The sequence below is a fragment of the Pezoporus flaviventris genome, unplaced genomic scaffold (assembly GCF_033815535.1).
Source record: "Pezoporus flaviventris isolate CSIRO_AGI_PZ_B2104156 unplaced genomic scaffold, CSIRO_AGI_Pfla_v1 ptg000001l, whole genome shotgun sequence".
Classification (NCBI taxonomy): Eukaryota; Metazoa; Chordata; class Aves; order Psittaciformes; family Psittacidae; genus Pezoporus; species Pezoporus flaviventris.
The window spans coordinates 29,747,237-29,763,642 of record NW_026892549.1 but is presented as its reverse complement, the minus strand read 5'-3'; the positions used below and the strand labels follow the sequence as shown (position 1 = coordinate 29,763,642).

Genomic DNA, 16,406 nt, shown 5'->3' with positions numbered 1-16,406 from the left:
TTCTTATCTGAACTGAAGATTGGTACTGCTGAATCAGTGGGAACTCTGATGATGGCTTGCTTGGAAATAAGACTCTCCTTCTCCCCTTGCATCCTGTGATGTGTGGCAGGCAGATCACATTCCATGTGCAAACAGCAGCACATTTTTTCTGACTGCATAAATTGCCTCTATTCTGCTCCACGGCAACAACAATTTGCAGATTAAAATGCCCAAATGTTGCACTTGTATCTTATCAGTGATAGGAAGATTAGCATACCCTAAAGCCAGTGAAATTTTTGAGCTGTTGTGTGAATTACCCTGATGTGTATGAGAACATAGACCAGTAGGTTTGAGCTCCATCATAGCCTGTAATTATGCCCCTGTTTTTAATGGTCACTCTTCATAAAACAATTCAGTTGAAATAATCAGAGGCTATGACTCAAGATTTCCCTTTTAGAAAGAGCTCTCTGACCACTATGCTGTTTTTTTAACCTTCCTGGTGTCCTCTGGATTGCATCCTTGTACCTCATCTTCTGTCTCTGTTTTGTAAGAATGGATGCAGAAACTTTCAGAAGAGGATTCTAGGCTGTGATTCTATGTTGAAAGCAGCACCTTTTTTCAGCCCTCATTTAGGCTTTATCAATGGATTCACTGGAGAATTTTCAGCAAAATAAGTAAGAAACAGGTCAAGCTTTTTACGAGATATAGATCATTACCCCTCTGAGACACCGACCCATTCAGTTGCTGCTTTTTAAAACAAGTGACTGTCCTCTGCTTTCCATGGGAGTTCAGTGTGGTTCAATGATAATGCAGGAAGTATGTTGTACCTCTTCTCCACAACAAAGTGCAAGTCTGCTATTTAGTTTTAAATATGTAAACTAGTAACAAAACATACATAAATAGAGTAGGCAAAAGAAGGCAAGACAAACGTAATTAATTAACTATGAAAGTTTCCCCCTTAAATTAAGATCCAGTTTTTGAGAGAATGAAAAAATGATTGCACCATGGATTGTTTTATTTTGTTTTTAGTCTTCTGCTTCCAGTTACTGTAAGCCTGTATTTTCCTTCACTATTGAGTGTATTAAGGGAAAATACAACTGAGTATCTTTCAGGTACTCATTAGAAGCAGCAATCACTTTTTTAACCTTTGACAGTTAACACTGTGGAATTTAATCTCAGATGTAGCCTTTAGAACAATAAAGGTTAATAAAATCTTGTTGTCAAGGCTCTATTGGTTTCTGTGATGAAACCATTGAAACTTGAAAATTGAGTTCTACAGGTGGAGGAAAGTATAGGAGGGAGAAAAATATTGCATGTGTATGAAATGTAATTCAAAGGCAAGAGAAATACTGAAGTCATACCTAGCTGAGCTGTCCTACTCCATTTATTGATTTATTAAGCAAAGCATTAAACCAGGAATTGCCTATGGAATGTTCAATTTTTATGGATATTCTCAGACATGAAAAAGCATTCATTATGCTCAGCTCTCAAAAAACAAATGCGCCATACAATGCAAACAAAGTTTTTTTGAATAAAAGGCATCTCTTAGTATTTGTTTTTAATGTATTTATTACAACAGCTCAAAGCTTTTGTCTTTTGGGTGTGTGTATGTAGGTATATATGCAAGTATACATGCCAGTAATAATAACTTGTTATTTTTGTGTTATATAATGCAAAACTTGTTTGGTCACTTTTGCTAAGTTTCATAGAATCATCAAATCAACTAGGTTGTAAAAGACCATAAAGATCAGCAAGTCCAACAGTTACCCCAGGACTGCCAAGTCCACCACTAAACCATGTCACTAAGTTTGGGAAAAGCTGAAAAACCTGTCTTTAAGTAATGGTATGGATGAGACACTTGTAACAGCAGGGATATACTCCACCTATTGACAGGGGAAATATTACACCATCCTTTAATTTGAAGTGAGATTACAGTTTTACAACTCCAGAAGAGGGTTACATTGTGATTGCATTAATGTCAGAGCTATGTTGTGATGCTGATCTCTGTAAGACTGCATAGAGGGTAAGCAAATATGAAAGTGAAGCATCAGGTTAGACACCTAAATTATGTTTCCATAGAGGAATAAAATATGTTTAAACATAAACTAGAGCTCTTGGGGTGATAGTTACAAAATAATAACATGTATGGATTATATTTGTGGTATATTCCATGTAGACAAACAGTACCCATGTATGTCTTTATGATGATAGTTTAAGACTGGAATGCCAGGGTTTTGACTGATGAGGTATCATTGCTGCTACTGACAGCAAAGGTTATATTTTTACAGAATGCAGGGTGGTATTTTGATAAATTTATTTGCAAGGAGCAAATGCATGCAGCTGTGCTCTAGACCTTTACCCAGGGAGTGCTGCACTTTCCTCTTCCCCTGTATTATTCACTATTCTTTTCAAGTTTTTCAGTTTCCTTCACTCCTCCCACCCCCATTCATTCAAGTGCTGTTTTCATTTTTTTATTACATACCTGCTAATCACAAAGAATATGCAAATAAGACAGTATTAATATTCAGAAACACTCAATGTGTTAACCTATTTTATTAATAAGATGAAATTGATTATCTTTTAGCAACAGCTAAAATTAAGGTTAGATAATTAAGACTTTCCTCTAGTCTCAGGAAATGATTTTAGTAAAACCATCATGAATACAGGATAACTATTTCCCCTGACTGAAGAAGGAAGGAGGTAAAAAAGCAGGCAACCTGAAGATGACTACTGAATTACTAATACTGCAGGGTTTTTTTTCCAAGTTTTAATTAAAATATTTAATGTGATGGTTAAACTACAAATCACAGTCAGAGATGCACCACAGTTGGTGTTTATTTCCCCATTTTAAGTCCATCTTAAAAGGGAGAGAGAATTTTTGCTCTGTTAAAACAATTGACAGCTGTAGTAAATCTGATCTTTTCAATACCATATAACAATTAAGGATAAACCAATGTTCCTGCTGAAAGCACATTATTAGAAATTGTTTCCTACAGGAAGAGAATAATTGTTCTGCCATTTCTGTTGTGGTTTTTTTTAATAACCTTTTTAAAAAAAAAAGTTTTGTCCCGTTTTCTCACTTTTTTTTTTTTTTTCCCCTTTAGGTCCCCAGATCCTTAAAAGGAAAGTTTAAAAGAGCTGAGAAACCTGTGCTGAACTTTGCATATTAGAGGGGGTGGGACTCATCTTGCATTTAACTCTAAATAGGAGTAATCACCACCATAATATGAGATACCTTCAATATAGGGTCTGTAATGACTTTTCTATATCCCCAGAAGGATACATTACCAGAATCTGCTTTTGGAGCATATCAGTATAAGAGGCAAAACCAAACCCTGGAGGGTATCATAAAGAACTATGAAAGTAGTATCTCTGTACAGTTACATGACAGCAAAGTCAAGAGAAAGATGATGTTCCATGTCCATAGGAGTAATAGTAATCTAAACCATCTCCTAGCAGTTTCTTTAGACTAGTTTGGAACTACAGTAAGGGACCAGATTCAAAAAGCTGTTTTAATTGATTAGCACTTTTACTCACTCATATGCACACATGCCAGAACATAAAGAAAGAGCAAGTTAACAATCTTAGATTTCACCCATTTACCTTTTCTTGGTGTATCTACTGAGAATGACAAAGCTTAGCGTCCTGAATTTTAGTTTCACTGCTTATTAGCAGTACCACAAACTCTGCAATCGGGTTTGATAAAGACACAAAGGAAGTTGTGATACCTACTATGAGGCAATTGCAACCTACATGTATCAGAGGAAGAAACCTCAGTATCATTCTTCAAGTATGTGATATTTTCAGTAAAGCAATCTCAAATGGTAAATGATAAAGTTCACAGTAATATCTATATGAAGTATCTATAATAAAAATGAGTACAGTTTGTCCTTTACCAACAGTATAAACATAAGGTAAAAAAATGCTATGTCAAATCTTTGCATACATAATAGAGATTATAAAAATTGATGTTTATTTTATCCTGACAGTCATTGAACAGTGTTTTTTCTTAAAATAAATAAGATGTCTTCTTAAGATGGCAACAATGTGGACAGCTGCTAATAGGAATAGAGGTAAAATTAATGTTAAAAGCTGTATATCTCAACAGTGCTCAAATGCCTTGGGATCATTTAATATCACTTCCTATGAGTCAATTAGACCTCCAGTTAGAGAAATATTATGTGGTTCAATGTCCATTAGCCTGACAGTTGCAAATTAAGTGCTTATAGTTTATGCACAGTTTAATCCCAGGGTTATGGAAGTGTAGGAGAATGTGAAGGCATTTGTGCCTCTATATGTTTGGAATTTTGATTGACAAACAGTATTTTAGGAATATTCTTACAGTAATAACATAGGTGGCCAAATCTTGTTTTTCTGCAGAGGTTATCTGCTTTGTGGATATTTTAATTGACCTTTTAATTTATTTTGTACAAGGTAATGTACTCCTGGAAAATTGTGAATGCTCTCACTTCCAAGTAATTTTCATGATAAATGATGTAGCTTGCTTCCTTTCAGGAGTGAAAACTTACATTTCAAATTCTAACATAGCAAAAGAGTAAGTTTTGAAAAAATGATCCAGTGTCTAGAGAATGGTATTGGGATTTGAAGTGTCCACATGTCCCTTCTGAATTTAGTCACACTATCACAGGCTGTGATCTTGGGAGAAGATGTTGCAGTCTCTTTCAGATGAAAAGGCAGGGGTATTTTGCTTTCATACCTTACCTGAGTCAAGCCAATATTGTGTTTCAGATAATTTTCTCACTGACTAAATAAGGACTACATTAGTTCCTGTCTCATGTGCAGGGTGGTCAACTCAGTAATGGTTAAGAGATTGTATTAGTGATTTTGTTGTTTCAAAAAAGCTGAAGTCAGTGTGTAGAAGAGCTGTGAAATACAAAAATATTGTTCAAGTCATTGACACAATGAAGGTCAGCACATTGCAAGCTGTCAGACATGCCAAGTGTAATATTTTGACAGAGCAGATTGACATTGACAAAATCTCTGAATGGGTTTTTGCTTAGGAGTTCATAAAAGATAATGGTGGGAAACAGATGTCAGAAGCATATAGATTTTTCTGAGAAGGGAAGAAGAAATATTAAGAGAAATGAAGATTACTTGAGAACAGGTGATCATGAAATTTAGAATGTCTGCAGGCTGACAGCCATAGGAACAGATGGAAATAGAATTCAGACTGAAGTAGAAAGGAAATAAAGTAAAAAAGCAGAAGGTCTTAGAGTTTAGTGCACATATGATCCTCTGTACTATACATATGTAGGTGTGAATACAAAAATAAAAGGAAAAACCAAGCCCTACACATGCAAAGGAACGTGTGGATTAAAATGTTACAGAACTCTATAATGTTCAAGTCAATTAGCCCAATTCTTGCTTGTTTTTCAGATTTCTAAGTGGAGATAAAGCCTTACTCTACTGATGTGGTCCAGAATAAATTACTTCCAAAAGGGAGAACAATGGAGCAATAAAAAAATCCAACACAGTGTCAATACGAGTGAGATTTGCATAATTAGAATTTTGTACAGCATCTAGCTCTATGATCCAAGTTCTCTTGAGCTGCACAGTTACATTGGAGTGATGAAGAAAGGAAGTTAAATGATGTGACTAAGACGAATGAGGAAGGGAGAGGGTTGCCATGTCCCTTGTAGTTATGGTCGTGTGAATATGAAACATTCACAGTTTCCACTGATATTCCTGTATTTGTGGAACTGCTATGGAAGAAGAGAGCTGAAGTACATAAGCCATCAAAAAGACTTACATTGCTGTAACATTCTGATTTTCCATGAGAAAGTCTCCCAGCCCAGTTAAAACAGCAGAAGTTTTAGGATATCAGTAAGCCCTCCAGAGCTAGGTGCCTAACTGCCTCTGAATCTGTAAGCATAGCAGGGTAAGACTAATAGGCTCTTCCTGGTATTACAAAGGCATTTGGAGGTTACATTCATTAAAGGCTGAAAGGTGCGGGGGTATAATCAGGCAATGAGAGCTATGTGGGCCCTTTTCTTAGGTTGTTGCCACCTGGGAGTTAAGAGAGAAACTCAGAATCCTCTGATTTCCCCTGGCCTGTTTGAGTGAGTTTGCAGGTCTCGGTTAAAACTCAAGAGCATAGTATTTAAAAAACCTTGTCATAATAGGCAGACTTGATGGAAGACTCAACAGAAAAGTAAGGATTCTTGTTTCTCTCTTTAAAAAAACCTACTTTTTCTGCTCTGCTAGAAGTGTGCTAAACTGGAATTCTGTGAGCAGATTTCATTTCATTAATCCAGTATAAAAATGTCAATGTGTTAGCTGATTTTATGTGTGTCTCTAAAGTCCTTCCTCCCATTGTCCTTCTCAAATCTGTGAGTCTGTGTTAGCACAATATGACTAATCCTATGTAGGTCAATGGTATTTCAACCAGTTTTTCTCAACATGGGCACATGGATAATTTATATTGTCACAGAAAACAAGTTTTGTTATCCTCCAACAGAGGCGCAGGAAAATTGTGAGGACACAGCTTTGGATATGTCTGCAATATTCAGGTTAACCTATTAATAAAAACTGTTTAGGCTAGCATGCTGCCTTTGTGTGTCTAGCAGAGTGTGATATTCAATACCAGTTACTGGCAGATATGATCAAATTGCAGGTTTTTGTTAGTGACTGCCTCTTTCACATGGACCCTTTCCTATTCTACTTGTTTCTCATGACTACATCTGCTTACTGAAAGTAGTCCTTTATAACTTTGCATTTCATTTAAAACAATCTTCTTGGAGGTCTGTGTGTTCTCTGCATAGGGCAGGACTGAAGACAAACACATCCTGAGTACCCTGTTTTCTTGTATTTAATATCACAGTGATGTGTGACAAGTATATTGTTGAATTATTTGTATGTGGATATTATAGACTTAATAGAGCTAATTACAAACATGGAGAATGAGAAAAAGTTTAATGTGAATGTCTTTTGTGATTTGCAATTGTGAAGCAGTATTTCATGGTACTATGGTTATGAGGATCACCTGAAAGCTTAGGAACAATTCTGTGGTAACAGCTGTCATGCTTATTTTAAATTACAATTAAATTTGTCCATTCCATCATAGGATTTAGTGTGTCTGTGTGGACAGCTGTTTAAAGAAGTAGCATAGCATCATTTGAACTACAGAAGTGTGTTTTCTACTTAGGAAACTGCTTCAATTTGTTATTTCACATTCTCATTATTGTGAGATGGAAATGGAGGTTTTTCTTACAATTATTAAGTACTTTCCTACCTTAAGAGTTGCAAGACAAACTGCTTCTATGAATGAAATTGAGAGACACATATCAGTTATAGCAAGTATTTACAATGCAAGGTAGACAATAACCGTTTTTTCCTGTAGTAAGGGAAACATCATTGAATGAGGTATGGGAGTTCATCAGATTGCTGCAGTTCTGTGCTTTGGTGTAAAGTGTGGTAAGTGGTATAAGTTTCAGAGCCAGGGTGTTCAACACTGTGGTCAAATAGTACAATAAATATAGAGGAATATAATTTGCATCTAACATCTTTCAGCGTAAGCTTGGCAAATGTAATTCTCGCCCCTAGGGAATGGTGTGCTCAGAGAGACTTTTAAAGCACCTAGCAAAACATCTATATTTTTATTTCTATAGACTTGACAGTGGTGGCGCTTTGCTGTACATATTCTCATGGGTTTCTCACTGTATTTCTTACTATCTCAGTATTCTATGATTGTTCCTTATCAGAGGAGGAAAGAGAGACACATCGTTTTTTAGCAGGGCTTTTAGGGAAAAGGATAATGACAGCACTAACTTCCTGTACATGGAGTAGTATAACTTTTCTTGGCTTTTCTAAAAATTTACAGTCCATTTTCTACAGGTATCTTTAAAGTAGCTAGAGAATAAAAAGAGGATTTCCAGGGGGAATTTGAAGGGCATACGTGCTTCTATTCTGTATTGTATTGTTCAGTGTTTCTGCTCTGATTTCTGGTATGTGGTACTCTGAATTGACTGCTGCCTAAACTTCTTTTTTAACAAAGAATGACTACAGTCATACCCACCAATGTAAGATGCTGCTCACTAATGGTCTAATCCATTAAAATATCCTTCTCTGTATAGTTGCTGACAATCCAGATAAAGAAATCTCTATCTTTAGCCTCCCACAAGCTACGGTGTCAGACTGCTGCCTCTATTCCCTACCTTCTAGTTTTCTCATCTTATTTTTCTGATTGCTCTCCATCCCAATTTTGTAAAAGTAATAGGTTAAAAAATCTTAAATGCTAACTTTTCTTCCTTTTCTTATTTGTTTTGTATAATCCTTATTATATTATAAAATGATGTTAGGGAGAAAGCATATGAGCAGAGGTGAGTGGACAGCAATCTTCATAAGATGCAAAGGCTAGCAGGGTGAAGAAATTGATAACTAGATTAACCACACATCAGATCAATTATTTGACTGTACTGTAACCGTTGTTTGTTATAATTTAGGTACCCTCTACTGTCTGTTATGATTCCAGCCCACCTCTCACTGCTCTTTTGGCAGTCGTAGCTCTGGTTTCTGGATAGAAACCCATGTAGCAGATGATGATTGGAATAGGGATGAAAAGCAAAAGGGATGGAGGAGTGAGCAAGAGGGGAGAAAGAGGTCTGAGGGAGAGAATGAATCACGCTGATTCAAGTGAAGGAGGACAAACAAGGAGGATGAAACAGCAGGGAGAGAAACCACATGAAGTCTTTAACCTGTAATGAATCAGTTATTCCACACCATGGAAAATACCAGAAATGTCATTACATTGCTATGCAAGTCAAAATGTCTTTCAGAGATTGCTCTGGGGGGAGAGGAAGAAGTCCACCGTGATCTAAGAGTAATGTGATTTCATGCAACTACTTGCGTGTCAGCTTAATTTAAGGTAAATGCCTCTCAAAGTACTGGAGAAAACTACCTAATGAAATTAAAATATTTTTTTGTGAATACTGGAAGAGGAATACATTCTAAAACTTAGCTGTAATTGACGAATAAATCTCTCAGTGCCTCGCATGTTAATATGCAGGCAGTTTAATTAAAACTATATAAATTTTTTTTTTGAGATTTCAAGGTGGATTATGGGTATTGCACCAAAATAAGGGTTCTTAATATCTTGTTTGGATATCCAAAATTCAATTACTATTGGCATTCATTAGAAAAATAATGAAAACAAAGCAGAAAGAACTTAGATCTTTAAAAATTAAGAGATAACCATTAGAATCCTTTTGTAATATTCACATTATTCAGTTTTTTGAAAATGCTTGCCAATATATTTTTCTAGCTAAGGATATTCATAATAGATTAGAAGAGAGAAATGAGCACATTAAAAGTATCTCTCTATATAAATGAAGAGATGTATGTATAATATATACTGTGTAATATGTATAATTATCTATAATAATACATATACATATACAAATACCAGTCCTTCTAAGATATTGCAGAACTGTACATGAGCCATGATAATACTGGGAGGATGTTACAGAATTGTTACAAGAAAGACGTATACCTCCTGTAGCAAGATGGTTAAAGAAGGTGGTTTACTGGAAAATGGTAGTCTACAATCCTGTTATAGTGCAGTAGACGGAAGCACATAGGCATTTCAATACAAAGCAGTGAAATGGTGATTTATCTGATAAAACATGCATGTAAATTTTCACGTACTGAAAAATACCATTTCTGACACAGTTTTGTCTGTGTATGTATGAGGCATGGTTGTTTTTTTTTTCTTACTTGAAAGTTGTAAAAGATTTACAGCTATTGCTAACACACAAGGCATGATGATAGCCTGAATTACCCTAGGTAAAGATAATGTGCAATTTATTGATTTTTTTTTTTTTTTAATCTTTTTTATTTAGGGAAAGAGCAGTGCTAGACTACAGAAATTACATACAACATTTTCTAGACACTGAGGTTTTGTTTACCAATATCTCTTCATTCACTTAAAAAGCCCCCCAAAACCAAAACACAACAAAAACCCCAAACACCTCAAAATCCTTCACTCTAAATTCATAAGTAAAACCTTCAAGAAAACATGTTCAGTGATGGCTTTCTCACCCTGCAGTGTTTCTGAATAAAGTTTTCATTTTTCTGTGCTGTCTGTCCTTCTGTGATATTTATGGAATTTGTGTGGAATATGGTATGGAAGATGATTGGGTAAATGGCTGATAATAAGTTCTCTTTTACTTTCTTTTTTTTTTCTTCCTCCAAAAATGGGAAGAGTGATTTTTGCAATGAATATTACAAAATATTCAGTAAATAACATTTTATTATTATTTTTATTTTATTATTATTATTATTATTTTGAATCTAATTTTTTGGAGAAAGATTTTCAGTTAATTTTTTAAGAACTGCATATAACAGAAGGCTTGCCCAAAAGTTCCATAGGAATTTAAATACATTATAAGATCAAGTTCTTATTCCCAGTTTTTCTATGGATTTTCAAAGAAATGAAACTAATCTATACTCTGCCAACTGCCTAAGAGATAAACTAATTCCCATAGGTTATGAGCATTTGGCTTTGCTTTTCTTGTATCTATTGGAACTGCCATGCAAGTCACCTACAGTTTTAATCCACATCTGTATACATATTTCATCTTTCATTTATGAAATGCATTCTGTTGTGTCATGAGAACCAAGTTAATACTGCTGTTATAGCCCATAACCACTTCTCAAGAATAAAATATCTTGAATAAGTATAAACAAGGGTAATAGCCTCTTGGGATGTTTGGGTTATATTGCAAGTGAAATGCTATAATGCAATTCCTGTCTATTGTAGCTACTGGTTTCACTATTCAGTCTCAGTGTGTGTGGTAATGCATGCTTTATATAGTTAAATAATAGGACATAGTATTAAAAAGTACGTTTATGGTGGTGAGCTAACACATAGTTGTGCTGATCTTTTAGTTTAGGATCTATCTCTGTTCTAAAATTTTGGGACAGATTTCTGCAGCTGTTTAGTCTTGAAAGATGTAAATACCCCTCTAGCAACATTCTCCAAAGCTTATATATGTCTAACTACCTCATTGAGCATTGGGCATGTTTTTATTCTACTTACCAGCTCTGTAAACTGTCAGGTATGCATCTAGTTTTAATTGTCACCTAAATGCTTTTCAGTGGCAAATATGCATTGAATTTAAAGAAAAAGAAAAAAAAAATGAATGCCTGTACTGGAAAATAGATGCAATATGAATTTCACGGGTGTGAAGCATACACAGATTTGTTTGATATTGGTGGCAGCTGAGGTTCCTCAGCATCTCTAAAAATGAAGCAAAAGAACAGTTACCATGGAAATAATATTTTTGTAAGTGCTAACTTAGGTGGAAGACAGGTCAAGATAAAATGTTTCAGAAAAAGAAGATATTTTTCCTTTCTGGAATATTTTCTTTTTAAGTCAATTTCAGGCCTAGTTTAATCCTTTTGTGTAGTTTGAGTTGGAAAAGAAACTGTTTGCACTAATCACAATTAGTCCGTATGTCCAGGTAGTGTTCAGTCTAGTCTGGAAGCGCACCTATTTTAAAAGCAAATGGTACATGTAGTTTCTTAGTTAAAGACAAGATATCACGAAATTAACTAGAAATGCAAAATTGAAGGAATATACACTGTAAATGGTGATGTTGAGCTGCATTTCTAATTAATTGTGGTTTTATATATACACAGATAAAACATCATTCTAAATTGTGTAGAGCATCATATTTGCATGAAATGTTGCGAGTACTTTTTATAGAGGTGTAAATTGCTCAGAGTGAAAATGGGAAAAAAAACCCACATAATCTAAAATCTTGGTAACACAGAATACTGATATTACTGTTACTTTATGTTATTTCAGTTATGTTTGTGTTCTGTATTTGTTAAAGGGAAAAAAAAAGTCATGTGAACCATATTAAAGAATTATTTGTTAGGTGTGTATCTCAGGCTTTGTCTTTATCAGCTGATAGAGCAGATGACAGAGGTATTCCTTCGTACAGGAGGCACCTAGAAACTCATGTCCAATTTGCAGTCAGTGAGACTGTAAAGTAACTGCTGTCCAGCCCTCCTGTGAGCTGTGTCTGCCAGAAGCACTTCCTTTTGCTTTCGTTAGACTGCTGAGTGTCAAGGGTTACATTAGCATTTTAGATTTAATCTGTTAGTACCACCCAGTGTTGAATTACAGTCTACTATAGAATTTTAGCTGTTTTGGCAAGAACGGCCTGTAAATTACAAAGCTGTTGTCACTAACAGTGAGAACATTTCTGGGATGGCCAACTAAGTATAGAAAGTCCCATTTCTGTTGGCTTTTTTTTTTTTTCCCTCCCAAACTAGTAAGCTCTATTTTGAGTAAGCTTATGATAGCATCGCAGAGGATGTGCCTTGATTTCTTCAGTAGCTGGGCTTCTGTTTAGAGAGGTTTCAACCTGGTTGAGTTGACAGTACTGCTAGTTCAGCTTGCTTGCTTGCAGCAGAGTCCGTAAATAATCCAGCAAGTTCCCTGATGATGAAATGGAGTCAGAGTCAAGCTGTAGGCAGTATGAGCCATCAGGAGGTTTGAGGTTGATTAGAAAGCAACCCACAAGGTGAATGTGAAATGATGAATGTACCAATAACACATCTGTATTGCAGGAAGGAAGTACAAGGTGGAGTTTACTTCCCTTACATCCCCATTTTGCAATCTTATTTTCTTACTAAGGTAACTCGCTAGTTTGTGAGAGCTTGCAAGGGAACTAGGACACTTGTAGTTATGGGTGACAACAGGGGTCAGCCAGGAATCTGGAATGTGCTAGGTACTGCAAAATTGTCAATAGAGATTCATATACAAAATACCAGAGAGATCCAAGAGCATCAAAGAGTACAGGAATACAGATTTGGAGACTCCTTTCTTTTACAAGGAACGACATGGAACTGACAAGGGGTACAAGTTACTACCAGGGAAGTTCCAGTTGTTCAGAAGAGGAGATTTTTTTCACAGTGAGAAAAATCATTGTATTATCTTCCCAAGGAAGTGGTGGATTCTTTAGTGTCGGCTGGACAGCATTCTGGGACATCTGTCCAAGACAATGCTTTGCCAAGAAAGGCTGGATCAGATGATTCTTGAGGTCCCTTTCAACTTGGTATTATATGATTCTGTGATGCACCATTTTCATGAAATCAGTTCTTTGTTCTTTGAGCAACTTGCTTCTGCCATCAGCCAGCTTCCTAGAACTTGGCAGCTCAGCATGCAGCAGGCAGGTATGGACTTCTTCCAGGATTTACTTATACCACGAGATTAATCCCACATGTTGTGAGAAGGAAGACAAGGATGCATCTTGTTGTATACACATTGTGGTGTGTTCTTCACCCATAATAAGGAGCTAAAACTTTAGCCTTTATTTGCTTACCCTGTCAGGATAGCCTATTTGGGCAGATGCAGAGGAGACCAGTGGAAACTTCAACTCCTGTTAATAGAGATGGAGTCCCATTCCTCAAACACTCCTCATGCAAACTCATGATTGTAAAAGGAAGGTGCCAAATTCTTCCCTTCTCTCCAGCTGACCCCAAAATCTGCCACTTTCTTTCTTTTCATTAGGCTTTTTGAGGTTCCTTTGTCACTTGCAGGAAAAGCCATTTGAATAATGTTTTACAATGCATCTATTAATCAGCTCCCTTTTCTTTCATAAAGAGAAGTAAACATGACTGAAAATGGATTCAGCTTGCATCTTAAAGAGCAAAGGCTTTGAGGGATCCCGCTACTTAGATGCAGCGTACATAATGTGACAGAGAGGTTGCAGTAATTAGTGTTCTCTTTCATTAAATATGTAACTTGGTGAGATTGTTTCCTTTTTCTTAGAAAAAGCTCATAGCCTGTAATGAAGACCATTTGTATGACACAAAATATTTAAATAGTGCTTCAGTAAAGTGGGTGAGGATATCATTCCTGACTGGAATATTTTGCTTTCTTTGAATCATAGAATAGAATTGTAGAATAGTTAGGGTTGGAAAGGAGCTTAAGATCATCAAGTTCCAGCCCCCCTGCCGTGGGCAGGGACACCTTACGCTAAATCATATCACCCAAGGCCTCGTCCAACCTGGTCTTGAACACTGCCAGGGATGGAGCATTCACAACCTCCCTGGGCAACCCATTACAGTGCCTCACCACCCTAACAGGAAAGAATTTCCTCCTTATATCCAATCTAAACTTCCCCTGTTTAAGTTTTAACCCGTTACCCTTTGTCCTGTCACTACAGTCCCTAATGAAGAGTCCCTCTCCAGCATCCCTATAGGCCCCCTTCAAATACTGGAAGGCTGCTATGAGGTCTCCACACAGCCTTCTCTTCTCCAGGCTGAACAGCCCCAACTTCCTCAGCACAGGACAAAACTCCCCAGGCACAATGGGGAAGTGAGACTGGTAGAAGGCACATGGGAAGCACCAGTTAAGGCACAGGTGTGTGCTCCTGGCTAGTCCTGTTACCTTACCTTAGCATCTGACCCATCCTGATAATGACAGGTTACTCTGTGGACTAAAGAGTGAGCCCTCAGCAGGCACGTGCATATTTGCTCATTGTTGATGGTATTCAGGATCTTTTGGGGTCCTGACTTCTGTTACTCTGCCTTACCCACCCCTGCTAGAGCCTATCATATGGATTTAAAATAAGGGTGTAGTAGGGAGCATAGTTAGAACAGAGCAGCATTATATGACCAGTTCACCTCAGGGAGGAAGGGGAGATGATCTGATGGAGCTGTTTATGAAGAGCAGGATTCTTATTTCATGCTGCAAATGTATAAAATAGATTTAGGAGGAAAGGTGGTTAGAGCAGTAAAAAGATTTGGACATCCTGAAACAGAAAAAAGACAAGTTTAGAGGAATTAATCTGTGAAAAATAATTAGCTGTTAAGTTCTTAGGAAAATGCTTTTCTCCATCACTTTTATCATTCTCTATTTTGTTTTTAACTGTACCTGTAAGCAACATGCTATTTTTATGCTATAAAGTGCATGTTTCTTCCCAGAACAGTAGCATGAAACTGCCTCTGGAGTAGAAGTACTGTGGCTGTTTCTTAGAAATGAGGCTTCTTTTTCCACTGCTAGTTATTCTGTCGTGTCTAAAATTAATTCTGGCACAGTTCTGATTTATACTCTCTTTTGGAGAGGGGGGTGTGGTAAGCTCAGTTTTGGGTAAATAAGTTGAGTAAAATAAGAATACATCAAATGATAAGCAACATGAAACAGTAACTCTAATTAGTATTTATTTTACAGAGTATTCTATTTAATTGCAACTGGAGAGAAAGACTGCTTTGCAGCCATAAATTGCAGCCTTCCTCAGTTATCCTGGTACTCTTCAAAAAAAGATCTTCAAAAATTGTTCTTTTTGGCTATGAAAATTTTATCAGAATATTTCTGTAGTACTTTGTACCTTTAATAAGAGTATTTAAAACAAAAAAATCAACACTATTAATACAAAATAAAAAGTCTTGCAGGACTACAATTAGAGTTTTGCAGTTTTGCTTTCCAATGTGTACTAATGTCTCTTAATCATTGTGTACGGACTTGCTGTTAAGTGCTTAAACTTGGGAATTCCTATGCAGAAAGTCTGTAAGTTTCTGTCATTGTTGCATGTTCTATCATAGTAAAGGCAAAGATTTTCAATTAACAGACATGATTTGCTTTTCTTATAATGCGTTTATCCTTCTATGTAAAGAATTTTAAAGCAGCTTTACCTAGATCGTTCTTCAATCAGTTAATTCAGTAGACATCTAATTAAAAAATAAAACAAAACAAAACAAAAACCCAACAAACCGAATTACAAACATAAACACAACCTCAGTTTATGTAGAAACAACGTAAGCAATAGCCTGGGGTTCCTCTGTTAGAGTATAATAGAAATGCCCAGCAGATTTCAGGAGCATAAATTTCAATGGAAGACTCAAGCATATGCAGAGTAACATCTTCAAAATGTATTAAGTAATTCAGTCTTGAAATATAACAAAAATAATGCTTTGATGCAAATCCTGTTGCATTCATGAGATTTTACATAGTCTTTTGAAAACTTGACTTTCATTTGTTTCTGTGTGAAGCAGGAGATTTAAGGTAGAAATTTACCCCAAGCCCAGACTGGGATTCAAATTATCTGCAAGATACAATTTGTTTGAAGTGGGGGCTCTCCAGTAAATCCAATAAATTAGTATTTTTCTCTCTCTGATTTCCAATGCATTGCAGTAATACTTTATTAGTTTTCAGCAGTTCCCAAGAACTTTCAGTGGATTTTCATTCAGAGTATAAATTATTGTAGCACTTCTGGAATATATAGGGGTGGGCTAAGCTTGTGATATTTAAGAAAAAAAATCTGTAGCATTAGAAAAAAATGAAACAACTGCTTTTTCTCTGGCATCTTGTGTTTCCCAATGTCCAGTACATTAGTCTAGGAAATAATAAGAGCTTTATAGTTGAGGAGTTCATTCTACTATATCGGTCACAGGCA

At 36.1% G+C, this 16,406-nt stretch overlaps 1 long non-coding RNA gene across 1 annotated transcript; it reads left to right on the top strand.

Moving 5' to 3' along the window:
- Positions 1–5,715: 5,715 nt before the first annotated feature.
- Positions 5,716–15,451, top strand: LOC133265472 (uncharacterized). Its single transcript, XR_009741972.1, has 3 exons — positions 5,716–6,151; positions 14,302–14,374; positions 15,185–15,451. It is a non-coding gene; the product is annotated as an uncharacterized LOC133265472 (long non-coding RNA).
- The last annotated feature ends 955 nt before the right edge of the window (positions 15,452–16,406 follow it).